Here is a 15388-nt window from a genome sequence, read left to right on the forward strand (position 1 = left end):
TTCCTTCAGAGTCTCTTTTATTTATTTATTTTTCTTTTTTCAAGTTTTTACTTAAATTCATCGGTTAACATACAGTGTAATATTAGTTTCAGGTGTAGAATTTAGTGAGTCATCACTTACATAGAACACCCAGTGCTCATCACAGGGTGTATTCCTGAGCTCTCCCTCACCCATTTAACCCATCCCCCTGGCCGCACCCGCCTCCCCTCCAGTAACTCTTCAGAGGCTCTTTTAAATCTCTTAACCAGTAATGTCTCTAAACTCCCCTTGAACTAATATGCATTTTTAGCCTGGTACCCAGCACTTAATGCATTCCAAGTGTTCACCAGTCATAATGTAAAGAGGTTTATTATGTGACCTGAAGCTATCACTTAAACACATTAAGATTGGGAAATAGTGGGAAATAGGGGATGGAAAAGGCACAAGGCAACGAACATTTTTTTGTTTTGTTTTTGAAGATTTATTTATTTACTCATTACAGAGAGATCATGCAGGGGTGGGGAGGAGTGGAGGGAGAGGGAGAGATCGAATCTCAAGAAGACTCCTTGCTGAGGGCGGAGCCAACATGGGGTTCAGTCCCAGGATCTGGAGATTATGACCTGAGCCGAAATCAAGAGCCAGTTGCTTAAGGACTGAGCCACTCAGGTGCCCCAAGGCAACTAATGTTTGTAAGGTGAGGGAAGGTTCAAGAGAAAAGGAATGGGCTCTTAAGACTCAGGTAGACTTGGACCCTGACTCAGGCTCTGTCTCATTCTAATGCATAAGGTTGTTGAGAAGGCATTATATACCCAGTCAAAGCACGTTTGCTTTGCTAAACAACTTCGTTAACATTACTAGAAAGTTATCTTTGGGTTTTCTTTTTCAAAGCATTGATTTTAATGAGTAATTAAGGTAGCTCACGGTCTTTAAATTGTTATGAAATATTTAAGTATTAAAGAAGAAGAGAAATTAGTATATTTCTCTCTGTGTAAGGATAATTCCATAGCCTAACTTTCAGATTTGTTTGAACCTTACATGTATTCTTTCAGGATAATATGGAAATTTCTGCTTTAGTAAAGTAATTTGTAGTTGATTGTTGATTTGTACCATTTACAAAATTATATTCAATTATGCAGTTAATGTAAAGACCTTTAATCACAAAATAACCCAAGGTCATTTTATACTTAAAATAAAAAATGATCTTGGCCCTTTCTGTAGATTAATCTCCCAAATGATTTATTAGTCATTCACAGCACAATTCTTTGACCCATGAGTCAGAGTTCAGTGTTGCATCTGGGCAGGGATCCCTCTACAGACCAACCAGAAGAGATTGGGGTATATTAAGGAGAAATAAGGCACATTTGAGATTCTCCACTGACTTTCTTTTCCTTCATAGCTTTATTGTCACCATCTTAAGGCAGGTTGCAAGAATTGCCAAACTTATTTCCAGACCTCTCTCTTCTTTGATTTAGTCCCCTCTGTGGCCCATCTCATTCCGTATTTTGATAATATTTTTATTTTTTATTTATTAAAAGATTTTATATATTTATTTGATGGGGGGTGGGGAGAGGGAGAACACAAGCAGGGGGAGCAGCAGGCAGAGGGAGTGGGAGAAGCAGGCTTTCCACTTAGCAGGGAGCCCAATGTGGGAACTTCATCCCAGGACACTGAGATCATGACCTGAGCCAAAGGCGGATGCTTAACTGACTGAGCCACCCGGGCACCCTTCATTCCATATTTTGAATCTGATTTTGAATCTTCACCAACTACCATTTACATCAAAAATCCTAGCACCTATTGTCTACTCCAAAGAGTAAAGTACAAAATTGAGATCCATAGACATCATCAAAACACTCACTTTCTCACTGCCCTCCCAGATGGGCTTCTGAACATGGTCACCCATCAATACAACTTGCGTGTTTCTAACCAAAGGACTGCTCTCTTCCTGAGCAGAAGTGAAATATCTTCACTCTTCCTTTCTACTTACCCGAATCTTAACTCTTCTTTTCAAAGCTTTTCCTGAGTATTGCAGCCCATCTACTTAACAGAAAGCCAATCTTTTCCAGTCCATTTTTCCTCCTTTTACAGAGATCGAGGCCTTCAGAGTCTGTGATTTGCTCAAGGTCACATGGCTAGTTAGGAATACCAGCAGAAGTAAACATCCAGGTCTTTTTAACACATTCCTGGGACTTTTCACCACACAGCAACTATTGTCTGATCATGATGAGAGACATTTTACTTCTAATATTGTTTTTGTATTATTGGTTAATTGTTCTTAAGTATGTAACCCCGAACGACCAAGTTCTTCCTGGGATGCTCTTTGCTTTCATAACTGAATAAGATTATTAGGCCCTCCATCTCCGTATTTCTGGGAATCCCCACGCAAGAGAGAAAGTGGTAGGAACGCCTGTATTTTCCTGTCAACTCCTGCTCCAATCCTTTCCAGTCTCTCTCAGATTCATCCTGAGCATGGAAAAATTCTTTTTTCCCCTCATTCCCACAAAGCTGCTATGTTTAACAGACTTTGATGAATGATTTGAAGTGATAGAGAGACATTACAGTGCAGCTGAGACTAGATCACAGTTTAAAATTAATATTTGAGATGGTGTTCCTTGGGGTCTACAGAGGAGCTAATGAGTTATCTGACACTGGTATGGCTGAGGAGAAAGTCAGTTTTTAAATCCTTGGCCTTAATTCTCTCCCAAGCGATAGCTGGGGGTGGGGGAGTAGTCACCTTTTACAGCCACAGAGGAAGGTCAGTGTGTTTACATAAAGAAAACAGTCAACTGCCCTGGGCTTATGCCCCTTTGTAACTCTAGGAAACAATAAAAGTTTTGATGTTAGTTTTTCTTTAATTTGGGCCTGATTGAATATTTAGGTGGTGCTCCCCTTCTCACTGACAGGACAAATTTCAGGGGCCAGTGGTTGCATTTTTCCCTTTCAATTTCTACATACATAATTGGGAAGAAGAATCCAGCAATATTGTGCAGAATGTCTTGAGATTACGAAGAGGACAGAAGCAGAACATAGGAACTTGCTGACATTTACCCAGCACTTTTCTTCATGTCTGGGACCATACTACTGCATGGCCCCTAATTTAATTGTCACATCAGTGCAAGGCGGATATTTTCCACTTTAACAGAGGAATGAAACACTCTACAAAAGTCACCCAGCATAGAAGCGGCAGATCTGGACTTCAAACCCAGATCTGTCTGATGTTAAAAGCATTTACTCCTGCTTCAGAACAGCTGTGCCTGGGCAGAGGACAGCCATCACGGTCTGGGCACAAGAGTATGCAAATGATGGAAACAAGGGTGGGAGAGGAGTCAAAGGAGGCCCTTGCGACCAAAACAGCCCAAGTAGAATCCTAGATCTGGTGCCTATTGATTGCATTTCTGGTGAAAGAAAGGGTGACCTTGAAGATAATACCGATATTTCAAGTCTGCCAGTGTACTGAGAGTAAGAAGAAATAGGAATGTCAGTCAGAGATGCTCTTTGAGGAAGGTGATGGTAAATCCGTGATGGGCTGAGATGGGAGATGGAGGAGGTGAATTTCCTTTCATCCTTACTTCTGCTGAAAGCTCTTTCTTTTCCACAAATTCAGAGAACCTCGTACAGAATCTGAATTAGGTATCCCCACTCATCTTTTATAACCCATGAACGGCAACATGTATAATAGACTGTCACCAAGAGCCTTTTTGGGCAGCTTTTATGTCTTCATCTCGCCTGTGAGTGGGCAGAAGGGGCAGGTATCTGGCTTTTGTTACTGCGTAGAAGCATGATTACCATATCGTTGATGTGAACCTATAAGCTTTGCAGCTGAACTGAAATTGCACCACGTCTAAACAGAGGACTCTGTGGCACTTTTCTTACTAAAAGTTAAGTTTGGCAATCCTCACTGTTCCAGTCAAACATTTTCTTAGCCATATTAGGTTATATGGAAATAAGCCAGATCACAGCTGGTGTATGAGTAGGTCCTCGGCACCGATGCAATTTCTTGAGAGCCTTTCCTCACTGGTTTGAAAGGGATAGAGACAGATGTGGCTCAGAATATATTTTGAAGCATGGCTGGAAAGAAGAACAAAATCTCACCAATCCCAAAAGTATTAGTAATAGCAATTGAGACCAAAATCAGATTTTTTTTAGGTTGAAAAACTTGGGAAAGATTTGGGTATTTGTTTGTTTCTTATTGAAAGGCTGAATCAATTTATTAAAAGCCCAACCAACCTTATCACAGATGCAGTGGAAGAAATCAGAACAAAATCACATCAGCCATCCCATGATTTTCTACTCGTGCGTGCTCTTATTACTTCGTCCCTTGGGTTAAAAAGCCAGGATTTGAGTTCTGGATCCACTACATTCTGAAGTAACCATGGACACTGGCTTAATTTCATTGTTTGTCAAGTGGAGATGATATATGGTCTATCTCACAGGATTGCAAGAATCAAGTGAGATCATGCATGATCTGACTAGCACAGTGGAAAAGCATATTTATGTGCTTCCTGTACTTTCCCTTTTAAATTACAACTTTCGGTGAAAAGTTGCAGCAGCAGAGGAAGACCTTTTAGGTCATTTAACTGGTTGCCGTGACATGGTTGTCTGCCCTTCATTCAGAGCTCACTGCATTCTGTCTCAAGAGCTCACAGATAATTGATCCATGCATTCATTCGTTGTTCATGGTATTGAGCCGTTGGCAAGTGCCAAGCTGTTAACGAATATCCTCCCAGCAAATAGGTGATAGGCCTGTAATGCTCCCGTCTTACCATTAGACACTCTTTTCAGGTATTTTGACTGTTGGCCACTCATTCGCTCTCCTATTTATTGCATGGATAACATACTGTAGGCGACGGCAGAGTGCTAAGGAACCAGAGGTTAAACACAGTAACAACAAAACCCAGACACACCCTCATGGAGCTTTCTATCTGGTAGGGAAGACAAACAGTAAATAAATGTCACTGCAAATTGTAATAGTACATGTAGATAAATGAGAGAGCACTGTAGGAGAATAATGTGAAGGTAAAAATCTTGAAAATCTGTGTATCGAACAATTCTTCATTTATCAGATCATAGCAAAAAATGGCTAGGATAACTGAAGTCTTTAACATACATCCTATGCTTGTGCTGTAACACAAAATTGGTGTCTCAGGGATATTGCAAATAATATTCTAGCTGTGAGCTTGTGAGTTTAGGGAAAGTGAGGAATTACCCAAATGAGAAATGTGCTATTGTCAGGGTGAGGGGTGGGGCAGTCATTGCAGTGTTAGCGAACAGCGTGTCCCAAAGACTCTGTGGCCTGCAGTAGTTGGATCCATGCAAGAAATTAAAAGAAAGCTAGTGTGACTAGATCACAATCAGGGAATGCAGGGGAGGTGAGCAAGGCCAGATCATATACAGTATTGGGGGCCATGGTAAAGAATATATTCTGAATGTGCTGTTAGGCTCTTGAAGTGTTTTAAGCAGGGCAGTGACATGATCAGATCAGTGTTTCCAGAAATGCTGTTATTTGCAGAAAGCCAGAAGATTTGAACAGAGAGATGAGTCAGGAGGTTCCTGGAATGGTCCAGATGAGATATAGTGGCTTGATTTAGGGTGGTAGCAACAATGATGAAGATAGCTGGCCCATTTCAGTTAAATATTCCTAAGGGAGAATCACCCGGATTTAGTAAGTTATGGCATGGGGGACGATGTAGATTGGATGGTAAAGAAGCAGTGATGTGAGTGATTTCCAGGTCCAGGGCTAAGGCAACCAGGTGAATGCCGGTGCCTTTTACTAAGACAAGAAAAGCTCAAGGAACATGGGTCATGTTCAATTATAGTCTTTTGGCTAAAAGAAAAAAGTAGCAGTTCTGGAATGTTCTGTGAATTGTAGAGAGGAAACAAAGTATGAACTATAATCCCCATCATTAGAGTGCTTGTGTCCCAACCGTTAGACCCACTATTGCCTCTTCCTTAGCAGACCTTCTCAGTCCACCAGAGGCTCTCCTGTGATGCTATGGATTACCACTATCAGCACTGGTTTTCTTTCCTGTCTCACACTGTGTGTGTCTACATATAATGTGCTTGATTTTAGTGGTTTAGCTTGCCACACTTGTGAATTACCTCATTTCTAAAGGCTCAATTTGGTCAGTCTTTAAAATCAGGGTTTTTTGTTTGGTTTTGTTTTTAGTTTTATTTTATTTTTTCAGTGTTCCAAGATTCATTGCTTTTGCACCACACCCAGTGCTCCATGCGATACGTGCCCTCCTTAATAACCACCACCAGGCCCTCCCTACCCCCACCCTTGACCCCTCCCAAACCCTCAGTTTGTTTCTCAGAGTCCACAGTCTCTCATTAAAAATCAGGTTTTTAAATACACCTTTGTGGGGGGGGGGGCAGGGAATCTTCTCTAATCTTGACAGTGAATGGATGATACTAGTTTTTTGTTATTTGCTGTAACTCAGCTCCAGATATTTTGGTGGCATTGCAAATACTGTTCCAACTTTTCCAGTTGGTTATTTGAAGCAAGAAGAATTCACAGAAAGAATGATCAGTCTCATCCTCCAGTGTCACTAAGCTCTCTATATTACTTAGCAATTTGAAACAAAGCAGTTGAGATTTAGGAATAAAGATTTATGTACAAGAATGACCATCATAGCATTATTTGAAACTTGAAGTACTTTACATGCACAGTGATTGAGGAATGTTTATATAAACGATGGTGTTATTAATCATGTTACAAGAATGATGTAGGAAAACGTGCATAAGTGAAAAGTTAAATACATGACATGAAATTTGCTTTTAAAATAGAATCATTTGTGTTGCTAAAAAACAAGTAGAAGGAAGTGTTTGAAACTTTAATCTCAAGGCAGGAGGGATTAAAAGAGACTTTATCATTGTTCTACATATATCTCTGTATTTTATAAATTTTCTGTAATGAAATGTATACTTGTGTATTCTCCATAATGAGATGTATATCGATATAGCATCAGAGATAGGTCTGACTTTACAGATTTGATGATTTGGGACCTTTTACAACAGAGTAAAACAGAAATAAAAGTAGTCTTGAAAACTATCAGTATTTCATTCTGTCAGTAAATAATTGTCAAGGGCTATATGAGTTACTATGAGAACACGAAGCAGTATAAAAATGTAATTGCTCACTCAGGGAGCTTATGATCAAGTGCCAGAACTCCTGGATTTCCCTCCTTTGGATTCAGACAGCCTAAAAATATAATAAGGACACTTTTGGTTTTCATTTCTTGAGTTTTTCCTTTTGAGCCATATCAGGAAATGAAAGGGCACAGAGGGAAGAAAAAACACTCCCTAAACAGTGTATCTCTGCAGCCTCAAAAGCATTTAAATTCTGGCTAAATGTAATGTTTTCCTCTCTCAGTCTTCTAGTATATTCCACATGATGTATTTGTAGTTCTGTTCAAGGTTCTGGGATGGCGCTCGTATGTAGCCTCAGTTCTGTTACTTGCAGTCATTTGTTTTTCATTCTTGCACAATAATTTGTCACAATCACATTTTTATGCTCCAAACATGTAAGAATTGTTGTCTCTGGAAAACATATTTTAGGATTTTTTCCTTTTGAAGCTGGACGACATGTTTTACAGTTATATATTTCAGCTCTGTTTATCCTATAATTGTGCCTGAATATTGGCAGAATTGCCGTTTCAAGAGAGAGAGAGAGAGTCCCCCAGTAGTTAGTTGGTGGCAATTGCCCAAAAGGTTTATTGAATAATTTGTTTTTTCATTTAATTCAATCAACTCAGCTATTAATGTTAAAACTGATGAGGCTTCTGTTGTTATTTTTGCTGGCATGTAAATAGAGGCATCGCTATGTTTAAACAATGCTATACATTGGAGATAAAATTATTTTGGGCTGTTCAATTTGAAATGTTGTATTAATGTGTAAATGGTTTCATTGACCCATCTGTGTCTTCATTCCATCCTTCATGTGTAATAATACACATCATTTTTTAAAAGACAGCAGCCTGGGGCGCCTGGGTGGCTCAGTGGGTTAAAGCCTCTGCCTTGGGCTCAGGTCATGATCTCAGGGTCCTGGGATCTCTCTGCTCGGCAGGGAGCCTGCTTCCTCCTCTCTCTCTGCCTGCTTCTCTGCCTGCTTCTCTGCCTACTTACAATCTTTGTCTGTCAAATAGATAAATAAAATCTTAAAAAAAAAAAAAAAAAGATAGCAGCCTGGTTTTAAGTTTGTGACTGTAACAGATTGAAGCTGGGATACTGTCCACATTACCATCAACCATCTAATATAATTGCTCATAAAAATGTCAGTACCAGATTGCAGTTGACATTCTGATTGTCCGCCTTGCATTGGCTTTCAGTCTGGTCCCAGGAAGAAGAGCACTGGCTAATGAATCAAGATTTAGAACTGTAAAAGTATGAGCATGTGGGGACCTCAATTATTTATTCACTTAACATGTATTTATTGAGGACTTAATATGTACTCAGAGCTATGCTAAGCACTGGGGATACAGAAGTAAGACAGACATTAAGAAGGTAGATCTCATATTTAGTGTCCTTACCACAATAAAATTTTTTTAAAAAAAGAACTCAACCCAGGGGAACCTGGGTGGCTCAGTCAGTTAAGTGTCGAGCTCTTGGTTTCTGCGCAGGTCATGATCTCCTTCTCTGCCTCTCCCTGGCCCCTGCTGATGCGCTCGCTCTCTCTCTCTCAAATACATACATACATACATGCTAAATAAATAAATAGAACTCAACCCGAAGAAAGAAGAAGTGAGTAAGACATAAATGGAAATATTTATGTCCTACTAAAGAGTTAGCTCTGTGAAGACAGAGATCTCTCTTCATCTCTGCTATGTCCTTAACAACTTCCATTTATTTTTTTAAAGATTTCATTTGTTTTTTTTATTTATTTGAGAGAACTAGAGCATGCGCAAGTGGGGGGAAGGGCAGAAGAAGAAGGAGAGTGAGAGAATCTCAAGCTGAACCACACTGAGCATGGAGCCCAATGTGGCGCTCTGTCACACGACCCCTGAGCCAAAACCAAGATTCCGATGTTGACTGAGCCACCCGGGTTCCCCAACAACTTCCACTTAATAACTGGAAGTAGAATCCCAAATTGGGTCTGACTTACTGTCTCATGAAATAAGAACAGTAGAAGACCCAACCTCAAAATTTTTTCTCCATATGACATACATGAAGAATGATAGTCACAGGAACACATGTAGGTAGGCCATTCTCTTCCACTCAAAAAAGATTCCTAGAATGTAATTGAGTGAGAGTCAAGTTTATAGGGATAACCTTGAATACTTCCTCATGTTTTAAAAAGTAAATCATGTGGAATCTGAAATTTTTGATGACACATGTCACCAGTAATCATGCTGTGATTGAGACTCTGTATGGAAAGCCACTGTGGTGTGCCACCATGCCTTGATAGATCTATTTGATGTTCAAGTACTTTGAAGTAAGGACAGTTGCTTGAAGGAATTGTCACTTGTCACACTCTCCCCACTATGTGATTACTTCAAAGACAAAGGTTAGATTGAAAGGCCCACAAAGAATCATTCCTTGAGATTGTTATTTTTATTTTATTTTTTTGAAAGATTTTTTTTATTTCTTTATTTAACAGAGAGAGAGATCACAATTAGGCAGAGAGGCAGGCAGAGAGAGAGGGGGAAGCAGGCTCCCCGCTGAGCAGAGAGCCCGATGCGGGGCTCCATTCCAGGACCCTGGGATCATGACCTGAGCCGAAGGCAAAGGCTTAACCCACTGAGCCATGCAGGTGCCCTGAAATTGTTATTTTTTAAATTTTAGCCCATGGTACCAGTTGGGAATTAAACAGTGGATTGATCTGATTTCTAAAAACAAATAAAGTGATTGATTTGCCCTAAGATGAAAAATAACCAGCTCCTGCTAATAAATTTTGTTGTTAAATAACAAAATAAAACAATGGTGTTCTGCAAAAAGAACAGATTGGATGAACTTGATGTACCCACCACTGGCTAAAAAGGAGTTTGGGTAAACCTTTTAACCTTGCTAGACCTCTCTAAGTCCCATTTATAAAGTGTTGCAAATGATACTTGTCTTACTGACCTCTGGAGTTGCCATGAAAATCATTTGAGGAAAGGGATATGAAAGCTGTGTTTATTATAAAAGTACTATGTATTTGTATTCTTAACCCATTTGTGATGTCACTAGTCACTTGAAAATTAGTCCACAAACTGACCTCACTGATGATAGAAGCATAATTGCCCTATGACCAACCCACTTTGTCCCTACCAAGCATTCCAGACATTTCAGTGCAGGAACAAGGTCTATGGGAAAAAGTCAAAAGGAGACTGATCAGAGGAATTCCACTGGCCCTTCCCAGGGCCCTGTGCACAAAATGGTCCCCCGTGCGTTGTTATTTTGCTGTTTTTGCCTATATCCACGGTTTCCAAGACAATAACAGACTGATAACTGGGTGATGATGAACAGAGTAAGTGTGATGATGTTATACCAGTTTTCTAGTGCAAAGGACTCAGCATCTCGTGCGTGGGATTGTAGCTTTCACTAGCTACTCTTTCAGCTGGATATGCCAACAGATAATGCGAAAGCTGATTTTCTTTAAATCAGCTTTAAAATGCTGAGGAATGACATCAACCAGTGATTTTTTTTTTTCAGTTTCACCTTTTATTACATGGGTTGGACAAGATGATTCTAGGTTCTGGCGTAAGCCCTGAGCCCTCCTGCTGCCCAGATACCCTATGTCAGCATTTTGTCCTTCACACCAGCTGAGCTCAAGGCTCTGGAGTGGGTCGCAAGCACAGTGCTCTGGGGTGGAGGAGAGTGGTGCGCAGGGCTAGCTGGTTGGAAAGTGGGGAAGAGGAGCAGGATCATTCCACTTCAGGTATTATTTTGCTTTGTATTTTTGCTCATCTAAGCAACTGGCCTTAAGATGAGCAAAATGTAGAAATATAATATATAGCCCTGTCCTCAGGTTCTCAACTTTCAAGCAGCAATCAAATGAACACTAGAAAAAGCTTTATGAATACTTTAAATAAACAAGTATATATTATACAATAGGAACATGAAATTCAATTCACTGAATCAATCAAGTATAATGAGTCGACTGAATTGAATAAATAGTCCAATTGCTCGGATGGCCTGTAGTCTGAACTGGAAAATATTGAACTTAGGACACTGCTTCTTTGTGAATATCCAGAATTCCTCAAGACCCACTTCATGGATAGACTGTAAGTAAATTGAGTCTACTGGAATTGAAGGGATTCAATCATGAATCTTCTAATCTTTGTAGTTGCTTCTCTCTCTATATAAGTTCTCTTTATTTGAGAAGCTATACACAGTTCCTTTTTGTGTATGTGTGTGTGTGGTAATAATGTTTAACATGAGATGTACCCTCTTAAATTTTTAGGTGCACAATGCTATAGTATTAACTGTAGGCATTGTGCTGTACAGCAGATCTCTACAACCTTGCTGGCAAGGATGTAGAAAAAATCAGAGCCTTAAGATAAAAATATTGCAGCCACTTTGAAAAAATGTCCTGTAGTCCCTCAGTTAAACATAAAATTACCATATGACCCTGCAATTCCACTCCTAGGTGTATACCCAAGGGAAATGAAAAACTATGTCCACACAAAAACTTGGACACACATATTTATAGCAACATTATTCATAATAGCCAGAAGATGGAAACAACCTGAATGTTCACCGGTGGTTGGATGGATGAACAAAATGTGATAGAGCCACTCGGTGGAATATTATTGGCCGTAAAGTTAATGAAGTACTAATACCTGCTACCATATCGATCAACTTTGAAAACATTTTGCTAAGTAAAAGAATTCAGTCACGAAAGACCACATATTATATGATTCCAATCATATGGAATGTTCAGAGGAGGGAACTCTATAGAGACAGAATATAGATTAGTAGTTGCTTCGGTCTGGGAGAGGTAAGGGAAACTGGGAGGAGGTGATGGCTATAGAGTATAATATTTTAATTATTTTCAATGAATATGTTCTATATTGATTTTGGTGTTGGTTGCTCAACTCTGAATATCTTGAAAACATTGAATCATACACTTGAGATGGGTGATTTGCATAGTATGCAAACTCTATCTTAATAACACTATTCTTTTTAAAATAAAATAAAATAATACTTGAAAAATAATATATTCTCAATTTAAAAAACAAAGAAGCCATACATGTACAGAAGAGAGGCAGGAAGACTGCATTTGTTGGGAAATTAAACATACATAAAATTTAAGTGCACTGTTTCTTATCATGCATTGGAACCCAAACATTTAACATAACATAGTACGTTCTAAACGATACAACAAACATCAGTGCTTGTTGATAATGATCATGATGATGGCAATGACGGTGGTGGTGATACTGATGCTGGTAATGACAGCAACCAAACCAACTGCCTCTCCAGTCTTTGGACTAGTTAGTATCTGCAGCATCGGGTCTTTCTTATGTATAGTAGTTATATCGAAGTCCAGCTGTGGGTATACCAGGAGTCTGTAAAGAGAAAGTTACATTTTTCTCAGGAGTTAATGTCTCGTATGTTTGTAGCCACAGGAAGCTTATCAAACACTGACGTCAGCTGCTTTCCCATGAGAAGTCTAGAAATTTCATAATGCCATAAATGACTTTCTCTTTCCCATTTGCTTCAGACAAGTAGAGAAGTTTTCATAACGCTTAAAAATAAACATCTGACCTTTACTCTGCCATGGATACATTCTTACTGCTTCTCCAATCAGAAATTATCTTGCCTGTAAAAATCCACCCATTCTTCTATTAACAATTGAAAGATTTTGGCCAGTACAAATAGCATCGTGGATTATTCTTAATTCATTAATCGTTCAAGAAAAAATAGGAAAGGCTGTAGCAAACACGCTGTTTAAAGACATCAAGGCCCTTCCTTCATATTCTTATGTAATCTTTTCTGTTCCATTAAGAATTTTTTTCTTCTTCATAGTTGTACAAAATGGCTCCTCTGAGAACATACCTCTAAGCTATATCCTTTGTGTTCCTTGAAATTTTAAGGGAAATTCAACAAAATTCTATACCTCTAATGGTATAGAAATAAGCGAAGGATTGATTTGATTCATTCTGCTTTCCAGATACAGAATCACAAGGAAGGAGAAAAAGAAAGGAGGTAAGTTCTTTTGGAATCTATAGGATTCTAGGTTCGATGCTAGGCTCATTATACATTTTCTCATTCATTTACTCCCTCACTCCCCCAACACACTTTTATGGAGCATATGTTACATGCCATGGCATATGCAAAATGCTTGGGATAGAATTATTGATAAAGACCTTGTCCTTGCTATTAAGAAGCCTGTCCACATACAATGACAGTCCACTGTGACAATGCCATCATAGAGGCATTAACAAAATATTATGGGACACAGAGGAGGAAAAACCCTTCAAGGTAGATTATCATTCCCATTTTTTTTAGTATAGTTGACATACAATGTTACATTAGTTTCAGGTGTACAACTTAGTGATTTGACAAATTTATACATTATGCTGTGTTCACCACAAGTGTAGCTACTGTCTGTCCCATTACATCACTATTACAATATCATTGGCTGTATTCCTTCTGCTGTGCCTTTTATTCCCAGGACATATTTGTTCTATAATTGCAGGTTGTGTCTCCCTCTCCCCTTCACCCATTTTTCCCAAACTTTCACCCCCTTCCCTCTGACAACCATCAGTTTGTCCTCTGAATTTATAGGTCTGATTTGGCTTTTTGTTTCTTTATTCATTTGTCATTTTCTTTTTTTCTTTTTTTTTAAGATTCCACTTATGAGTGGAACCATATGTATTTTTCTTTCTCAGTCTGACCTCTTTCACTTAACCATCACACCAACTAGGTTCATCTATGCTGTCTCACATGGCATGATCTTAACCTTTTTATGGCTGAATAATATTCCTGTGTCTGCATGTGTGCATATGCATGTGTGCATACACCAAATTTCCTTGTCTGTTGTTGGACACTTAGGTTGTTTCCATGTCTTGGCTATTGTAAATAATGCTGTAATAAACATTGGGGTGCCTATATCTTTTCAAATTAGTGTTTTTGATTTCTTTGGGTAAATACCCAATAGTGGAATTATTGGATTATACGGTATTTCTATTTTTATCTTTTTGAGGGACCTCCATACTGTTTCCCAGAGTGGCTGCACCGGTTTATATTCCCACCAGCTGTGCACAGGGTTCCTTTCTCTCCATAACCTTGCCAACACTTGTTATTTCTAATCATTTTGATTTTAAAATAAGTGACTGATATCCAACAAAGAATTTCCTTAAGGTCATACCTCTATTATGACCCCACAGGCTGTACTCTCTCACAATTCCATGCTGCTTTCAAGGGAAAGACCAATGTCCAACCCATCCAAATAGTTTGAAGCTTTTTCAGTCAGCAATGTGGTGAATCTGTTTGTTGCAGAATGCCAACAGAACTTTTACTTTCATTAAATCATTGACTTTTTCTTGAATTATATGAACAATTTCCTTAGTTTCTTGCTTTATTTAACCTGCTTGGCTAAATAAATTCCTAATATGGAATCCTGTTAATGTACCTTATCTCTCTCATATACTGTTTTCTCTGAGTATCTTTATATGTCCTATGCATAATTCCATAGTAATAAGACAAATGTAACTCACGAAAACCAAGAGACTCTATCCCACAGACCTAACAATTTACACTGAAATACAAGTGTACTGTGAATAAATATTACTCAAGATACATAGGCAAAAACTTAAATGGAAACATACGATTTAAACAAGTAAAGAGGAGACCTTGTGCAAGAGCTTGATGCACACGTGCAGCACTGGAGGTAGATTTGGGAAGGTGGGTGGTTAAAAGTGAACAGAAGGAACAGTGTGGTTAGTGAGCAAGGGGCTGAATGGATGTGAAGTTTCACCACATCTTAAGATGATAAGTAGCCCCTGTATTTGAATTGCTTTGGTATGGGCCACTTGCAAAAACATTCAAACTTTCCCTTCTAAGATATAGTAAGCCAAAATATATCTATGGAAAGTTCACTAAGTCATTGGTAAATAATCCCGTGTTGACTTTTAATTTAGAAATAACTGGCCAAATTGATCCCAGCCTTTCCAACTACAGTTTTCCCCCTACAGAGTACATTGATTTGTATTACCTTCTTGTTTTCTCTCATTGTTTGTCTTTCTTTTTGTTACTGTATTTTCCTACTGGTATAATATATGACCAGAAATATTGAACGTGCATGATTTTATATATTTTGAGCTCATAAATTCCCTTTAGTTATCGTGTTTCCCGAGTGAGGCTTCATCTTTTTCTCTTCACATGTTATAAAAATTATCTTTTTATTGATGTATAATGTACCAGAAAGCATACAGATCATACTTGTACAGCTATTGAATTTTCACAAAATGAATACAATGATAGA

General features: G+C 38.7%; 1 protein-coding gene across 4 annotated transcripts in view; it reads left to right on the forward strand.

Moving 5' to 3' along the window:
- The window catches only part of CALD1 (caldesmon 1), a 183707-nt gene that overhangs the window by 42753 nt on the left and 125566 nt on the right, over positions 1-15388 (forward strand). Inside the window, exon 2 of one of the 4 annotated variants that reach the window (XM_080818089.1) lies at positions 13073-13107. The exons of the other annotated variants lie outside the window; for them this stretch is intronic. The gene's annotated coding sequence lies outside the window, so the exon portion shown is untranslated. The remainder of the gene's footprint in view (positions 1-13072; positions 13108-15388) is intronic. 4 annotated transcript variants of the gene reach the window in all.

Source organism: Martes martes (genome assembly GCF_963455335.1).
Source record: "Martes martes genome assembly, chromosome: 11".
Taxonomy (NCBI): domain Eukaryota; kingdom Metazoa; phylum Chordata; class Mammalia; order Carnivora; family Mustelidae; genus Martes; species Martes martes.